The sequence below is a fragment of the Crinia signifera genome, chromosome 1 (assembly GCF_055691185.1).
Source record: "Crinia signifera chromosome 1, ASM5569118v1, whole genome shotgun sequence".
Lineage (NCBI taxonomy): Eukaryota > Metazoa > Chordata > Amphibia > Anura > Myobatrachidae > Crinia > Crinia signifera.
This window is the reverse complement of record NC_139217.1, coordinates 105,733,494-105,750,677: the sequence shown is the minus strand read 5'-3', so window position 1 is coordinate 105,750,677 and position 17,184 is coordinate 105,733,494. Positions and strand designations below refer to the sequence as shown.

At 45.1% G+C, this 17,184-nt stretch overlaps 1 protein-coding gene across 1 annotated transcript in view; it reads right to left on the bottom strand.

Annotated features, from left to right (window-relative positions):
* The window catches only part of MFAP3L (microfibril associated protein 3 like), a 38,506-nt gene extending 24,369 nt beyond the window's left edge, over positions 1–14,137 (bottom strand). Inside the window, exon 1 of the mRNA XM_083170953.1 lies at positions 14,035–14,137. The gene's annotated coding sequence lies outside the window, so the exon portion shown is untranslated. The remainder of the gene's footprint in view (positions 1–14,034) is intronic.
* Between the last annotated feature and the right edge of the window lie 3,047 nt (positions 14,138–17,184).

Below are 17,184 nucleotides of genomic sequence, written 5' to 3'. Positions count from 1 at the left end.
CCGGCAAAGCCCCCAGGCGGGTGGGAGGGCCACTCGGACCGGCTATGGGGGCCGCATACGGCCCCCGGGCCTGAGGTTCCCCACCCCTGTTCTATGCTATACAAACAGAATGCTGGAGACAATGGCCCTTATTCTGGTCCGTTCGCACGGACCAGAATCTTTGCAAGGTCATCGATGGTCGGCTTATGCGCAGGGTCATTTCTGCGCATGTGATTACACCGAGTGCATTCGCCCACGGCGAATAGATTGTTCGCTGGGCACACGCACCCAAGTGTGCGGGTGAGGTGGTGGCTCATTTGCATATTGGAACACCCAGCGTTTCATGGGCATTCTCATGCTAATGGAAAGATAACGCAGGGGCAGGCATATGCACATCTAAGGTTCCAACCAGAATAATCCCCAATGAAAAGGCTTCAGCATCTCCTAGTACTATATTTAAAAAAAATAATAATTGTTCAGTGGAGTAAGTATTAAAAAAACAATGGTTGCAGCATGTGTGGCGTGGGTCCCCTGGATACAGGCGTTCATGTGCACTGCACCCATGATAAATATGCCACTGGTAAAAACACACACACAAACTGTCCAGCTCAACAAGGAGCACATTTGTCTCTAAAACTATTTTTTTTTACTTATCCAACATATATTTATTGCAATTTCCTGCGTGCCGTCTTCTACTCTAGCTGTGGTACCGATTCATCTCTCCAAGGAATATTCACCTGTCACCCAGGAGCATCTTGGCTTGTCGATATGCAATTTTGGTTCTTTCATGGTGATCAGCTGCTCAGAAATGATCAGGAACTGATGCATCTGGCGTTTAGCTTATATCTCTTTTCATTTTTTCCCCCTACCTTTCTCACTATCCTTCTGTTTAATCTAGGGGTGATTTTGTCTTACAGCTTCATCCAGGGAGTTTGACTAGAGCCCTATGGATTTTAAACTTCTTACTAATATTTGCAACTGTAGTCACATGAACACCGTCAAGCTGCTTGGAGATGGATTCCTAGCCTTTACATCCTTGTCTAGAATTTTCTTTCTGATCTCACCAGACAACTCTCTACTTTGCTACTTACACAGTTGCTTTACTTCACTCTAGGACAAAGGCATGCAGGTATATATAAGACAAGACAATGGGCGGGATGCACTAAAGGAATATGCGTCAAAACCTCAATTATCGGGGGTGTTAACGGCATTTTGGTATGCAGGAAAACCTGCACGCCTATGGGCTTCTTACCCGCTGCTGCCCAGCACGGACCACGCCGTCCCCCCCTTACCTGTGCCCGGACAGCCTCCTGCTGTGCTGCCCTGACCAGTGACCTATTCCTCCCTAGCTCCATACATCCCCTTCTGGGTGCAGGGAGGAGGAGGCAGAGCCCCACAGCAGCAGCGGGGTAGGAGGATGGGGAGAGCTGCCGGGGATCCGCTCACCCCCCGCCGGCTGCTTTACAAAGGGCAGTTCTTATAACAAGAACTGCCCTTTGCGATACTAATCTCATATGTTAGAGCATACTGTATGTGGTTAAAATGGCTGCAGTAGCCAGCGGATGGGCTGCATCCCTCCCAATAGCTTTTAATTTCATCACTTTGAGGCGGAATGAAGCATTGTTTCAATGAGTTGTTAGGGGTACCAAAATACTAGTCTGCGACTGTATACAGTTATTTAAATATAATCTGCAGTATGCAGTGCCTTTTACTGTGTAGACACATTTGTTAAATTGAGTGCAGCAACCCCTCTTGCTAAATTCTATAGCAACGAACCAACAAATAGTCAAAAACGATTGTTGAAGTGCAATTATTATGCAAAGAAGGCAAATAAGTCACAAAACAGGCAGCACAAAATATTTTGTCAGCAAACACCAGGCGAGGGCTATTTAGTTAAAATTAATAGAAATCAATCTATACCTCCAGCTCCAAAAACTATTTTAAAAAGTGTTTGCTGATTAACCACAGCAAAACATAATTCTGGAGTTTCCCCCATGTAAAATATATTTAAGAAATATTTACATTAGAAGTAATTGTAGGAGTAGATTATAGAGTGAACCGACTGTGTACATGTCACATTTCACACATTCTGCCTCTATCCAAGCAAATCCAGCTCTCTGATTGGCCTCAATGCCAGCTTTTCCCTGGCTGCCCGCAGTTAGGCTCGCAGATGCAATGCCCTTTTATGTCAGAAAATGGCTCAGAGATAGCACAAATCTAACAGCTCTACAGAAAGAACATATTTGTTATTCCAGAACAAGAAACATGTACATGTCCATTAATCATGAACACATACCACAAGCAGAATTACTAACAAAAAACAACAACAACCCCCCCCCCCCCACACACACACATTTACAGCCATATACATTCAAATTAAGACAAAAGTGATAAAATGGACAGTGATAAACCACCAGCCAATCAGATACTAACTGCTATGTCACAGACTGTGTTTGAAAAATGTCAGGCAGGAGCTGATTGGCTGGTGGTTTATCACTTTTTGAAGCTTAGAGCATCTAGCCCTTAATATTCTAAAATTAGAAGTAAAAAATCTTCATTACATACACAGATAATGATTTTCAACCCATCATTTTTTACCCACTTATGACAGTTTATTTATTACACCACATATCTTATGCATGATACGTTTGCAAAAGGCAATTTTATATAGTCAATCATTTCATTTTCCTTTTTTAAACATGGCTAGGTCAAATATATTAATGTAATTCAAGCTTTGTCCCAATTATACTGCATATCACTGTACATAACCGGGATACCATAGTAGAGCATGAGAATGAAATAATCAGTGATAAACATGTCAGAGCAGGCAGCATGGATGGTGTAATGGTTAGCATTGCTATCACACAGCATTAATGTCCTGGAACCAAATCCTACCATGGACAGAACTCTGTGGAGGTAATTACAGAGTACATAAACCAATAAGCAAAACAGGAAAGGGAATTAAGCGGTGTACACACGGTATATTTCAATATATTTCTAAGCTATAAATTGTTCAGTGTCCACTTTTCATCAGCGACCAGAGATGGTCTCTGATGAACAGGAGACTCTGCCAGGGGAGCCACAGAGGGAAACAGCTGATCATTGAATCACTGAGAGACCATTAGAAGGCTGAACATGGGAGCGTGCATCCGGCGATTTATCACTGCAGCACAAACAAATTGCTGCCAATATTGCACCGTGTGTACACAGCTTCACAGATGAATGCAATAGAGGACAAGCACATGGTATATAAACATAGCTGCATCAGCAGAGGGCACTGCAATTAGTATCAGTGTGGCAGAAAACAGCAGGATTTGGTGCCATTGAAGATGGTTTAAGCCAGTGGTTCCCAAACTGTGTGCCGTGGCTCCCTGGGGTGCCTCGGGACACTTGCAGGGGTGCCACGGGTTGGTTGTCAAGAACCAATTCAAATTATTTATGATCAATTATTTATGGACAAAACCAGTGCTGGTGGCTGCCAATCATAAAATATGTGTACAAACAGAAGCAAATCCTGCCCTTTACCACATATCTGACCGTAAGAATCACATAAACACAATCTACTTAGTTTTATATATACATATATTTTGGACTAAGGGTGCCATGGAAAAATGCTGATACTCTAGGGTGCCGCGATTCGAAAAAGATTGGGAACCCCTGGTTTAAGCACAAGAAGGAAAAGTACATGAGGGAAAAGGGCCCTGCTTATATTCTAATGGGGAGGGGCCATAAATAGTAGTTGTGTAATACCCTGGAATTGCAAGGGTTAACAGATCCTGCAAGAGTTAACAGCATGTAGTTTTATCATGCATAGTAAGGGCTATTTCCTATGCACTGATTGGGGGAATGTTGGAGCTCAGACAGCTTTCATAAGTCTGGATTGTTAGCTAGGAGAAGGAGCATGGTTGCTGGGACCATGGGATGGCCAGCTGTTGTTTCTATGGTCTCCAGCTTTGGAAACTGCTGCCATGAGAGAGAGAGAGAGACCGCAGTGTGAGAGCAGCAGTACTTAGAGTCCAATGAGAGGGTGCCCCAGAAAAGTGCCAGGTGTGAGAGTCTCAGGAGAGGATGTATCTAGGGGAGTGCTCGAACCACGTGGCCTGCTTGGTAGCCCCCATTGACAAGAGTCCTTGTTATGGATGAGAGAGACAGTAACCGGTGATGTGTAGTACTACTGGTTGCAGAATGTCCTGCCATGTATTGCTTTTCGCCATATTTATGCAGCTGCAATTAAGTGATGTGCTGGAGGAGGTGCCCTGATGTACTGCAAACTATGTGATTAATGTGCTGGAGGAGTTGGCGTGACCTAATGTAACCATTATGCTTTGTGCTGGAGGAGAATGTTCAAGAAGTTACCCCTGCTACATCCCTGCTATATGTTAAATAAACTATTTCGAATAGAATAATAATTTATTGTCACTACAACATTAAAAAATGTACAGTGAAATTCACAAGGAAGAAAAGAAGAGAAGAAGGAAATACTCATATTCAACATTCATATATCACAATTCAAACACAAAATAACAGATGGGAAAAAACTGTTCCGCAACCTGCTAGTGCGGCAACTCAGGCACCTGTAACGTTTCCCAGAGGGCAACAGGGAGAAAAGAGAATAGCAGGGATGACTAGGGTCTAAAATGATTTTTTTAGCCTTCGCTTTCCCCCTTCTTAAAAAAATGTCTGCCATCCTAGGCAAAGGTTGGCCAATGACCTTTTCAGCAGCCCTAACTATCCTATCTAGGGATCTACGATCAGAGCACTTTGAATTCCCATACCATACCGCAATGGCATAAGTCAACAGACTCTTGATTACGCAGCAGTAAAAGTTCATAAGCATAGGCCTAGATAGGCTAGCTGCCCGTAATCTTCGCAGAAAAAAAAGGCGTTGCTGAGCCTTTCCAACTGCCATTGCAGTATGTGTGGACCAGGACAGATCTTCAGAGAACGTAATGCACAAGAATTTTGTATTTGTAACCCTCTCCACCTCTTCACCATTTAAAATCAACGGATTAATAGTCGACCTTCTTGATCTTCTAAAGTCAATAACCACCTCCTTGGTCTTTTTACCATTTAGGAGAAGGTGATTAACCTCACCCCATTCAATTAATTTCTGCAACTCTGACCTATAGCGGTCTTCCTTTCCCCCACTGCTGTTGCTGTTTTATGAGATGGCCTGGCGCCCAATTCTTTCTGCGCTGCACTGACACCTGAAGTCCGCTCCCACAATGCAACTGTAATTAAACTCCTGATTATTCAGGGGACCCCCTGTACCTGTGCCTTACCCATGAGCAGCCGCAGGAAAGTAAGTGTGATGCACCGCACACAGTGACTGCAGTCCTGCATACCTAATGCCGGTGGGGTTTTACAGTTGCAGAATTAACTACATCAGAAGAACACTACAGGTTGTTTTTTATTTAAGAGCCAGTGTGCATAACTACTGTATTAAAGCATGTAATAACATAGAAACATTAGCGCCAGTGGATGTATATAAACATTTATTAAGTACAGTGCTAGGAATGCATTAAACATAATTTCTGTGTGTTTGTCTTCATTCTTACAATGCATTTCTCTACACATGTAAGCTTGGACAGGAACGAGTTGTTTAGCAGGTGTCCATATAACACACATTATCGGTTTCTAAAGCATATAGAATGTAGTGCATCTACACAGCACGCATATTTCCCAACTACCATAAAAGCACATAGACCCAGCCTGTCATAGCTGCAAAGTAGACACATTCCTAAAGATGCGTGCCAAAGAATCTACAACTTGTGCAAACATGAGACAGACTGGATTGAGTTAATGCAAAACAGCTTTATAAAACCAGCAGAAACACAAGTAGTCAAACACGGACTGGCTTTGCTAGCCATCCAATCATTTACAACACGCAATATACATGATTTTTAAAATCAACAGTTTACTTTAGAACTCCTATGGGGTATTCAATTAGCGAGGAATATCCCGCAAGCAAGTCACGGGAATGATCCTTGCAGCGCCATGAATAACAAAGAAAAAAAAAGAAAAATCAAGATCCTCATTAAATAACCTGAATGTTGCTGTATATTTTGTACTTGTGTATTGCTCCAGCAGAATCTTCCAGGCATTGTTCTGATTGTATTTGTGTGAATTAGGCATAAATAGTTTTACTATGGATCCCATAGGACCACAGAGTCTATGGGGTTGGTGAAGAGTTGAACTTAATGCATGTCATTCAAGTCCGAATGGGTTTATGAATCTAGCATAGATGCGACAAGGTCTGGGTGTGGGTGTGAATCTACAGTGAATCATACTTCCCTTCTCTTCCAGAATTCCAGAACCTGTGGAAGGCTACAGAGTTTTCTGCCAATGTTAAATTATTATTATTTTTTTTTTAACTGTAGCTCAACATCCTATTAGCTCCAAATTATTTTTGCCAGATTAAAATGTCCAGATATCGCTATTACTGACCGATGGCCATTATTGCAGTATTCAATTAGCACCCATTTTTTAGGGGCCAAAAATAGACCCGCGATTGGGAAAAAAACACATGGGATCGGGTATAAATCCCCAATCCCATGTGTTATTGTGGGTCCGGCAGCATGCATATCGGGAATTATGCTTTGCAGCATAATACCTGACTACAGAGGGTATCAGTTAGAAGGGACGCCATCATTAGGCTAATAGAATAGCTCCTGTCAGACATATGAGCAGCATTGAAGCCCAGCTGCTAATAGGATATTGCTCTTAAAGGTTGGGATCATTTGGTCTTCAGAAAGTTGGTCGACAAGCATTAGGGCGACACCATTAGATTGACATGGGGATAGGTCGACATGGTTCTGTCGACAGTCAAAAGGTCGACATGGGGTTTTTGACCCGAATGTCAACACAGTTGACATGGACACTGATTAAAGTGCACCGCGTCCCCTCGCATGGCTTCCTGCACTCGCCATGCTTCGGGCACGGTGTCTCGCTGCGCTCGGCACACTATTTTATTCTCCCGCCATGCCCAAGTGGATGGTAGGGCATGAAATACCACCTGTCGGCACATGTCGGCTCAAAAACCAGTCAAAAACCCCATGTCGACCATCATGCTGTAGACCAAATGACCGTATCACGCTCTTAATTGCCTAAAAAATAGGATTTTGGGTACCTACCGGTAAATCCTTTTCTCGTAGTCCATATGGGATACTGGGTTATACTATGGGGATAGAGATCCTCCGCAGGAGAGACCGGCACATTAAAGCTTTCAGTGTGGGTGCACTGGCACCTCCCCTCTATCTCCCTCCACTAGTCAGTTTAGAAAAATGTGCCTCAGGAGAGGCAGTGCTTTCTGGATGCTCCAGACTTTTTCTTCAAATTTTATTTAGTTTATTATTTTGGGGCGCTGCTTTGACCAGGCAGCTGTCCTACTTCGAGGGTGTCAGGGGTAGGGTCAGTCCCCGACCTCTTAAGGTGCAGAGCTGACCTTGCTGCAGGATAATCTGTCCTGAGTGGGGCCTGTCACCGCACAGCATTGCGCTGTAGCGAGCAGGCCCCCCAGCTGCCGCACACCCCCTGACTGGTCCGAAGACGTCTGTGGTGAGTACAGGTTGGGGGTCCCACAAGGAGACATCCCAAACCGTTCCGTGCGGCAAGATGCCTAATAATAGACATATTTTAACCAAAAGCCTATTAATAAAGTTTTGTAGCTTGTGTTCTAGGCACTGCTACAATAAGCATGCAGGTGCCCCTTTGTACACATCTATCCTATTACTAAGAGACAAAAAAAGTAGAGCAAATACCTGCAAATAAATGATAGAATATAATGTAGTTGCTCGCCCATCAGCATACAAAGGTTGGAGGAGGCAGCAGGTGAGTTACTAAAGTTACATGAAATATTATTAATGACCGGTTACTAGAATTCCTGTACAGAAGTGCACATCTTACTGTACATCTTCACGTGAGCTGGTTTAATTATCTACAGTGTCTACCACCCTTTGCAGTACAAGACATGGAAGGTACCGTGGATAATTAACACAGTGTGTTAAAACACAACAACGTCTTGGAAATCATCAACTGATCGTGTAGTGAAGGTCATCTGGTCAGTAATAAATGGCTTCCAGAAATGGTGGAGTATGCAGAAAATTATTTGCAGATTAAAGGCCAGCACACCTAAAATACAAGTTAAACCAATATCATAAAGTAGCAAATTGTGTACACAATTGCCTATCAATGAAAATCCATTCAGATTTTTTTAAATGAGCATAATCCTATATATTACTATATGTGACAAAATCAGGTGTGCCTGATGTGTAGGACCCAATGCACAATCCCGTGCGCATTGGGTCTAACCAAGAGATTGATCCTCCAGCGCATAGGATAAATCTCAAGTCAATCAGGTCCAACTTGTTGGACAACAAGTTGAACAAGTGTAAGGGTGCCTTAAGTTCGGAGATGTAATATTGTTAAATAAGGTGTGTACCCTCTTATATGTTTATAAATGACATTGTTCACACACATGACATCAGCTGTACAGCACAGCTGATGCCCGATATATCTACAGATACCCTGATGAATTTGGCTGTTTATACACTTTCCGCAAAAGGCTGCTGATAACGGACATCTGAAGTGGGTGGACACATTGAAATGCCCACCCAGTTGTGACGTCAGGGGGATGATTGGCAAGTGTGTATGCACTTACCAATCCTTGCCTAAGTTTGCGGTGCTGAACGGCCAACCAGTCGGCCAGGTGTGTACCAAGATTAATACGCACTTGTAACTTAAGAGAGGTGGTTGGACTGTAGATTACAATAGGAAATGTTTGTGTAATTGCAAATATAGGTACAGACCAGTGGCAGATAATATCTAGCCCCCCCACCAGCAAAATCTGCCACCTGCAGAGACTGCCTAGCAGTGGTAGTGACTTCCCACAGGAGGTTTTCTCTGCTAATCACAGCCAGCCAGGCAATCCTAGGGGGATGCCTATTGGAAGTCCGCCCTGCCAGTGACACAAGGCAGTCCCATTGGGAGGTGTTCCCTACCTCCAGGATGCCTCTACACGGGCTGCTGATCAGCAGCTCAGAAAAACCTGGTTCCGCGCATGCACAGTACGAGGATGATACTACGCATGCACCAGACCCAGGACTTGGAATATGCCTCTGGGGGCTGCTGCAAAAGCAGCCCATAGAGGCTGGGGGCCGGCACATGTGCAGTACTGAAGAAGCCGCTGGGCATGAGTCGGACCCTCAGCGGGGACTGGGACCGACGGCTGGGATGGGGACCGCGATTGGCGGCGGCAGCAGCGGAATGAGCACAACGGCAGCGGAGGGGGCCCCGCATTGTGGCAGCCCCCTCCTCCGCAGAGGCAAGAGCCGTCGCTGCATACAGATGATAAAGTAGCAAATATTTATTTACAAGGAATATGAATACAAGATACTGACTAGCGTTCCCAAGCAAACAGCTCTGGCAATGCAGAGAACGAACACTTAGAATGTATAACAATCTTGTCTCATGTACAAATGAAAGTAGCTAAAACTGCAATACGTATAGAAAATCATATAATACAGGCATACACGATGGCGAAACCTTCAGTGGTGAATCTGTAGCCAGAAGCAGTTCGCTATTGCTGGTGACTATCCCCATCATGAATTATTTTCAGGAGCCATAATATGACACAGCTACTAACAGGAGTATATTGGCATCTTGGATTTCAGATACAGTAGATGTTGTTGGCTTGTCAATATCCAATGTCGAAATGTATGATGTTGACACTTTAAATGTCGACAAGTGAAATGCTGACATTAGGTTTAGAGTTAGGTGTAAGATTAGATTAGGAACATACAGCCGCAGCCGCTTAAACATTAGTCACAAGGTTAGGGTTGTAGTACTTACTGCCAAAACATCAGTGCTGACATGCTTAATGTCTACATTATGAATGTACACATTCTAACTGTCGACAAAATATGCCAACCCTCTTACGCCTTTGTAAAGGGTACCTTTGTGTACTTATTAGACCTAGTTTGACTGTTCCCACTCTTGCCCATGCTACCTCCCCGGCCATAAGAAGTCAGAGAACAACCTTGCATACCGACATTGGTGTGTGCATTTTTATGGAAAGGCACGATAGGGCTGGCCATCGACCATCGATGGGGGTTTCCAAACATCAATGTCAAGCTTAAGCAAGTACTTTTTCTTTTTTACCCCCAAGGGGCTGAGACACAGAGCATACCTCTGCCCCCAACACCCATGAAACCCCACCCCCATGTTTCAGCCCCCCAAAAAAGGACTAACCAGAGACATTACAAAGAGGGGTGAAAGCAATATATTACCAATTTTATAATTACAAATTAGAGAACTGAAGTAGTATTATACAAATGTTACATACATTGAAAGCGAACCCACAGAGATTAGAAATAGCTAGATATCACACAGAGGTTATATAAGTAGAGAGCTACCAAACATAGGTTAAAGAGGTTAGATACGTAGAGAACTACAACACAGAGATTAGATAAACAGGGTGATATCATGCAGAGGTTAAATAATTATAGAGCTATCACAGAGATTAGATATCCAGAGCCACCACACAGAGGTATGATAGGTAGAGAGGTTAGATAAGTAGAGAACTACAACACAGAGATTAGATAAGCAGGGTGCAATCATGCAGAGGTTAGATAATTACAGAGCTATCACAGAGATTAGATACCCAGAGCCACCACACAGAGGTTTGATAGGTAGAGAGGTTAGATAAGTAGAGAACTACAACACAGAGATTAGATAAGCAGGGTGCAATCATGCAGAGGTTAGATAATTACAGAGCTATCACAGAGATTAGATACCCAGTGCCACCACACAGAGGTTTGATAGGTAGAGAAGTTAGATAAGTAGAGAACTACAACACAGAGATTAGATAAGCAGGGTGCGATCATGCAGAGGTTAGATAATACAGAGCTATCACAGAGATTAGATACCCAGTGCCACCACACAGAGGTTTGATAGGTAGAGAGGTTAGATAAGTAGAGAGCTACAACACAGAGATTAGATAAGCAGGGTGCGATCATGCAGAAGTTAGATAATTACAGAGCTATCACAGAGATTAGATACCCAGTGCCACCACACAGAGGTTTGATAGGTAGAGAGGTTAGATAAGTAGAGAACTACAACACAGAGATTAGATAAGCAGGGTGCGATCATGCAGAGGTTAGATAATACAGAGCTATCACAGAGATTAGATACCCAGAGCCACCACACAGAGGTTTGATAGAGAGGTTAGATAAGTAGAGAGCTACTGTACAACACAGAGATTAGATAAGCAGGGTGCGATCATGCAGAAGTTAGATAATTACAGAGCTATCACAGAGATTAGATACCCAGTGCCACCACACAGAGGTGTGATAGGTAGAGAGGTTAGATAAGTAGAGAACTACAATACAGAGATTAGATAAGCAGGGTGCGATCATGCAGAGGTAAGGTAATTACAGAGCTATCACAGAGATTAGATAAGCAGAGCTAGCAAGGTTATGGTATGCTAGGTCAACATTCATTAGGTCAACACCCTATGGTCAACAGTCAGTAGATCGACACCACCGAATGGTCGACATACTCATGGTCAACAGGGTCTAAAGGTCGACACAAGCTTTAGGACGACAATGGGAAGGTTGACAGTCAAAAAGGTCGACACGAGGTTTACACTTTTGTTTTTGTCCCGAATGTCAACACAGTTGACATGGACACTAAAAAATGCACCGCGTCCACCGTGTTTCGGGTGGATGGGCATGAAATACTGCATGTCGGCACATGTCAGACCAAAAAAAAGGAAAAAACTTGTGTCAACCTTTTGACTATTGACCATCCCATTGTCATATTGACTCTTGACCACAGGATGTCAACCTAATGAATGTCGACCTAGGGTCTGGATACCAGCTAGCACACAGAGGTTTGATAGGTAGAGGGCCACAACACAGAGGTTAAATAAGCAGTATGGTGCCATGGTGGGAATCAAACCCATGACCTCAGTGCTGTGAGGTAGTAATGCTAACTATTGCACCATCCATACTGCCAAATATAAGTAAGTAGATAAGTAGAGAACAGTCACACAAAGATGAGATAAACAGAGTGCTAACACAGAGTGGCAAACTCTGTCCTCATAGCATACTATGAAGCAACTCATTTGTTTTAGGTGCCTTGTTAATTAATGGGTGTCTGAAATTCAATTTTTTTGGTGCCCATTAATTATCACGTCCATATAGATCAGGCTTAGCTGCATATAGCGGCACTCATACTAACGTTTCTTCACATTTCTGCTTACCACTCAGTAGGCTGCAAGCAGACATGACCAGCCACGGAACTGGGCCCAAACAAAGCACCAATTTAAACGCTTCTTCCTGAGCCTATTAAGTACAGCTGTCAGCAAAACATTTTAACAGTCCAGGTTTTTATGGTTAACCATACACAGGTGATTTCATATTTTTACCTCAGTTATTTTCATTTAAGCATCTTTAGAACGTAAACTCTTACAAGCAGGGCCCTCATCCTTCATGTACTTTTCCTTCTCTTACTAAAACCACCTTTGACAGCACCAAATCCTGTGATTTCTGCCACACTGATACTAATACTTGTCCTCTACTGTAAGTCACTGTGATGCTTATTCGATAATGTGCTCTGTAATTGGGCGCTGCAGAACCCTTGTAGCGCCATATAAAGGCTAGTAATAGTCTGTGCTGAGGTATGGACATCCAAATTTTTGTGACTGGTAGTTTAGTTTAATATAACCTAATAATAAAATAAGTCATGATGTTTCATTTATTTTTAATAATGTATACACACATAGCTGAGCTCATTGTTGCTGCGATCTGGCCACAAGTGCCTATTTGGTGCAGAGCGTTACACCCGCGGCACAAAATCGCAAAAGCTGCGCCATGCACCAGTCAATAATAATTTTGAGCCACGTAGGTAAATCAGGTGCACGAGCATACTGACTGGTATTTACAGTGGCGTAAATATAAAGTTTGCTCCCTCCTGCCAAAAAGTTTGTGGCCCCCCTGGATCCTCTGCAGCGTGTTTCCCCAGCATGTGACATGATAATGTCACGCGCATAATGGAGAAGCTGAAGCAGGGTAGAGGAAGGGAGACCAGCAGACACTGCTGCTTCCCCTGGCTCAGACGCATCCCAGGCCGCCCCAGCACACCCATCCGCCTGCACAGTAGCCAACAGCCGGCTCTGTGTACAGTCAATTGAATCAGTGAGGGGATTTGTTGTCTCTGCCATGGCCACACCCGCGCAGTGGCTGACTCGCCTCCGGTGCTCAGCCAGTGGGCAGCAGCATGTCAGTGCGTCGAGCGGGTGCCGGCACCCACACAGACTCCGATGCCACATGCTCCCCCAAGCGGCAGCTGGGGCTGCCTTACATTAGTTACGCCACTGCTGGTATACACTTTTCATCATGCATGCTGCACAATGGCGCAGCAACAATGAGTGCAGCTATATCTGTAAATATTTACTAAGTAGGACATCTTCCGAGGCAGTCTCTCCATGACTGTGCAGTGGTGAATTTTCCTTTTTTATATGTCTGACTTAAGGTGTATGTCTAGTGGTGGCATTTGTTCAGGTTTTTCATCACTGTCAGAGGTTATATAAGAAGAGAGGCATCAGACAGAGGTTGGAGAAGCAGAGAGGCATCAGACAGAGGTTAGATAAGCAGAGAGGCATCACACACAGAGGTTAGATAAGCAGAGAGGCATCACACACAGAGCCTAGATAAGTAGATAGGAAGTTAGATACGTACAGAGCTTTTGTATTATGGAAAGATTAGATAGAGATCACACAGAGGTTAAATAAGTAGAGATCACACAAGTTAGCTAAGTACACAGCTATCCTGTATAGGTTAGATAAGTAGATATGATATCACACAGAGGAGTAGATATAACACATTTTAGATAAGTAGGTATCACACAGAGGTTAGATAAGTAACATTGCACACTAATAAGAAGTATATAGCGGTTGTGACATAACATAACCCACGCATTGGGCAGAATAGCTGGGACCTAGCAGACACCGCAACTGCACATTGCCGGGCTGTTGCGGGGAGTGAATCATCTCACCTGTCCGCCAGGATCCGTTCTCAGCCTCGGTACCCGGCTCTCTGCTGCAGAAACCTCCGGAGACTGCGCCGCCTCCACAGCCGCTGACAGCACTCTGGACGCCCACCCCCCCAGGCACCTCCCCATACACGCCCCCTAAACGCCTCCCTCCCATGTACACGCCCCCTTGTTACGTCTAAACACGCCCTCAACTGCGTAACCTATCACCGTTCACCTAAACTACGCCTGCCCAAACTACGTCCTGAAAGGAACCCTTCAGTAGCCTATCAGAGTGGCCTGTGCCGGAGCGCCCCGCCCTCTGACATCACTGGGGGCGGGCTGTCACGTTTCTGAGAGACCTCTACTGAAACGCCCCATACATTCATAGAGGTTGTTCCTCTTATTACAGCCACGCTTATAAAAACATAGCCACGCCCCAACGCGCGGCAGCTGCACACTGCAGAGAGAGCGCCTCTGCGCATGCGTCGGTGACTAACACTGCTTTTTTCATGCCTTTTATGCTGTTCTTATTGAGCGCTGCTGTCACGGTCTCCGCACTGTCTCTCTGGCAACGTGATGCAGCGCGCGTGTGCGCACTGCGTACTAGGTCGTGGGTGCAGGTAATCTATCTATTTCTGGGGAGAAAAGCCGGTGAAGTATACCCGTGCGTGCTTGGCGTAGTAGTAGCTGCACCTGGGGTAACGCGCACAGTTTCTCTCAGTGGAAATAATGAATAGCTGCTATTGTGTTAATAAATGCGTCTGAACACTCAGACCTGTTCCCGTACTCAGTAGTTGCGCAGGAGTCTCCCTGAAATAACAGCAATCTCCCTCTCACCCTCATTAGTACTGTCTAGCAATTGCCTTCATTTCACCTAGCCCACATTACACTGTTACATGTTTTGGGATAAAAGGAATGAGTGACAGATACATTTACATTGAATCATCAGCACCATTTCTCAAAACATGTATGGTAGCTCTTACTACAGGGTTGCCTACCCTCCCGGAATGGCCGGGAGGGTCCCAGAAATCGGGTCCCCCTCCCGGCCCCCCCGGAAAAGGGGGCAACCCTCCCGCATAAACCCCAATCTCCTGCAATCCGCCCCTCGGCGGGGGGAGTCCGTGGGTAAAATGACGCAATTGCGTCATTTTAAACCCCCCCCCCCCCCGCAGTGCAATGACTGAAATACTGGCATTGCACGGCGGGGGCGGGGCTAAAATGCAGGGCCGTTTCTAGAGGCGGACAAGCTGTGCAGCCACCCTGGGCGCCGCATGGCTTGTCCGCCTCTGTTGAACAGCTTAGTCCCTGCATTTTCTGGTCTGAGGGGGGAGAGTAAGTGAAGGTGGCATGAGTTGGATGATGCTGGCAGGGCCGGCCGGGGTTGGCTCAGGGTGGAACTAAATCCATTAGTGACCCGGTGACTTTCCCCAGGGGTGGGAGACCGCAGGAGACGTGTGGCTTTACTGCAGGCAGCGGCTCAGTTGTACAGATTGTAGGCCCAGCACCGCCCTCTCCACCAGCAGCTACAGGCTGGACCCATGACCGGAACCCGCCCCCCCACAGGCCTGACTTAGGTGCCGGGATTTCGACCTGGGAGCCTTTCACACCAGCGCTAGTGCCGGGTTGTTCCCGGGGCCAACCCAGGAATTTAGGCTGGTGTGAAAGGGGTATGAGTGTGTTCCACTGCACACTCGAGTTACTTAGAATTATGGTGGGCAATTAGGGGATCAGGATTGTCAGTACCCCAGGATTTGGCCCTAAAATGGTTGGGATTGGAGTTTCCAATCTGGGGATTTCAGATTAGACTGTGCATGTGCAGTATAATGCCAGGCAGCGTCTGAGCACCTGCTGAGACACTGCCCAACTGCTCCAGTCTCTGGCTGTGTGGCTCTTCGCATCGTGACGTTGTCAGAGGTTTTATTAGGGAAGCCAATATCGGGATCCTGGATATCCCAGGATCGAGCATTTTTCAATCCCGAATCCCTGGATTGAAAAATGCCCAGGGATTGGCATCCCAACTCAGGATGGTCAGGCTGTTTACAGCTGCATCTAGTGAAGCTTGGCCAAAAGTCGCAGCCGTTGCCTAGTGATTCCCCACCCCCCCCCCCCCCCCCAAAAAAAAAAAATCACTACCAGGAGGGAGCCGTCCTGTCTCTTACTACAGGTGTTAGCAGGGCTTCTGGGATAGAGCTAATGAACTATGCAGCAGCAGCAGGTGTGCTGCAAAGTTCCTCAGGAAGGGCGGTAGTCACACTGGGATCCTGTTGTGAGCCGCACAGTGCTGCTGTACATGCAGGTGCCCCTTTGTAGTTTGAGGCCCAGAGGCTGGAGACTCCATTGCCTCTGGCTGTTACGCCCCTGGGCCCAATTACTAAGATCAAATTGTGTTTGAATATTGGGACAATGATTGGCTCTGTTGAAGTACAATACCGTAATGAAGAAAGGGCAAATCTAATTAGTGGAGAAAAGAAATGTATCCTGGAAACCTTCCCAGTATTGCTAGAAAGTAATCCCTAGTTGTGGCTGATTCCATAAAGGCAGGCCTCATGAGATTTCAACATGCTGATCCCAAAGGAGAGGTGGATGCTGATGATCTCATCATGTGTAATTGCAGCCTACAACCATTCATCCTGTTCGTTTATGATGCATCAAGAGTCTGAATTATGAAATAACGATTCTGCGTTTACTGTTTCTAGTTGGAACATGTACTATCCTGGGAAAAGCAGGACACATGAAGGGCTGGATCTGGAGCAATTGAAATATACTGTGAAAAGGCCTTTGGCCATCCTACCACCATTCACAAAATAGGATTCACCCTACTCCCCCTACACAAATATATTATGTACCCATTTATATTATTACGGATCCATCACATAGCCCTGTAAAGGGAATATTTGTCATACATATTATTTTTTACCAGTTATTTATATAGCGCACACATATTCCGCAGTGCTGTACAGAGAATATTTGAACATTCAAATCAGTCCCTGCCCCAGTGGAGCTTACAATCTATATTCCCTACCACATGTACACACACACACAGACATTCCAGGGTTAATTTGTTGGGAGCCAATTCGCCTACCAGTATATTTTTGGATTGTGGGAGGAAACTGGAGTACCTGGAGGAAACCCACACAAGTACGGGGAGAATATACAAGCTCCGCACAGTTA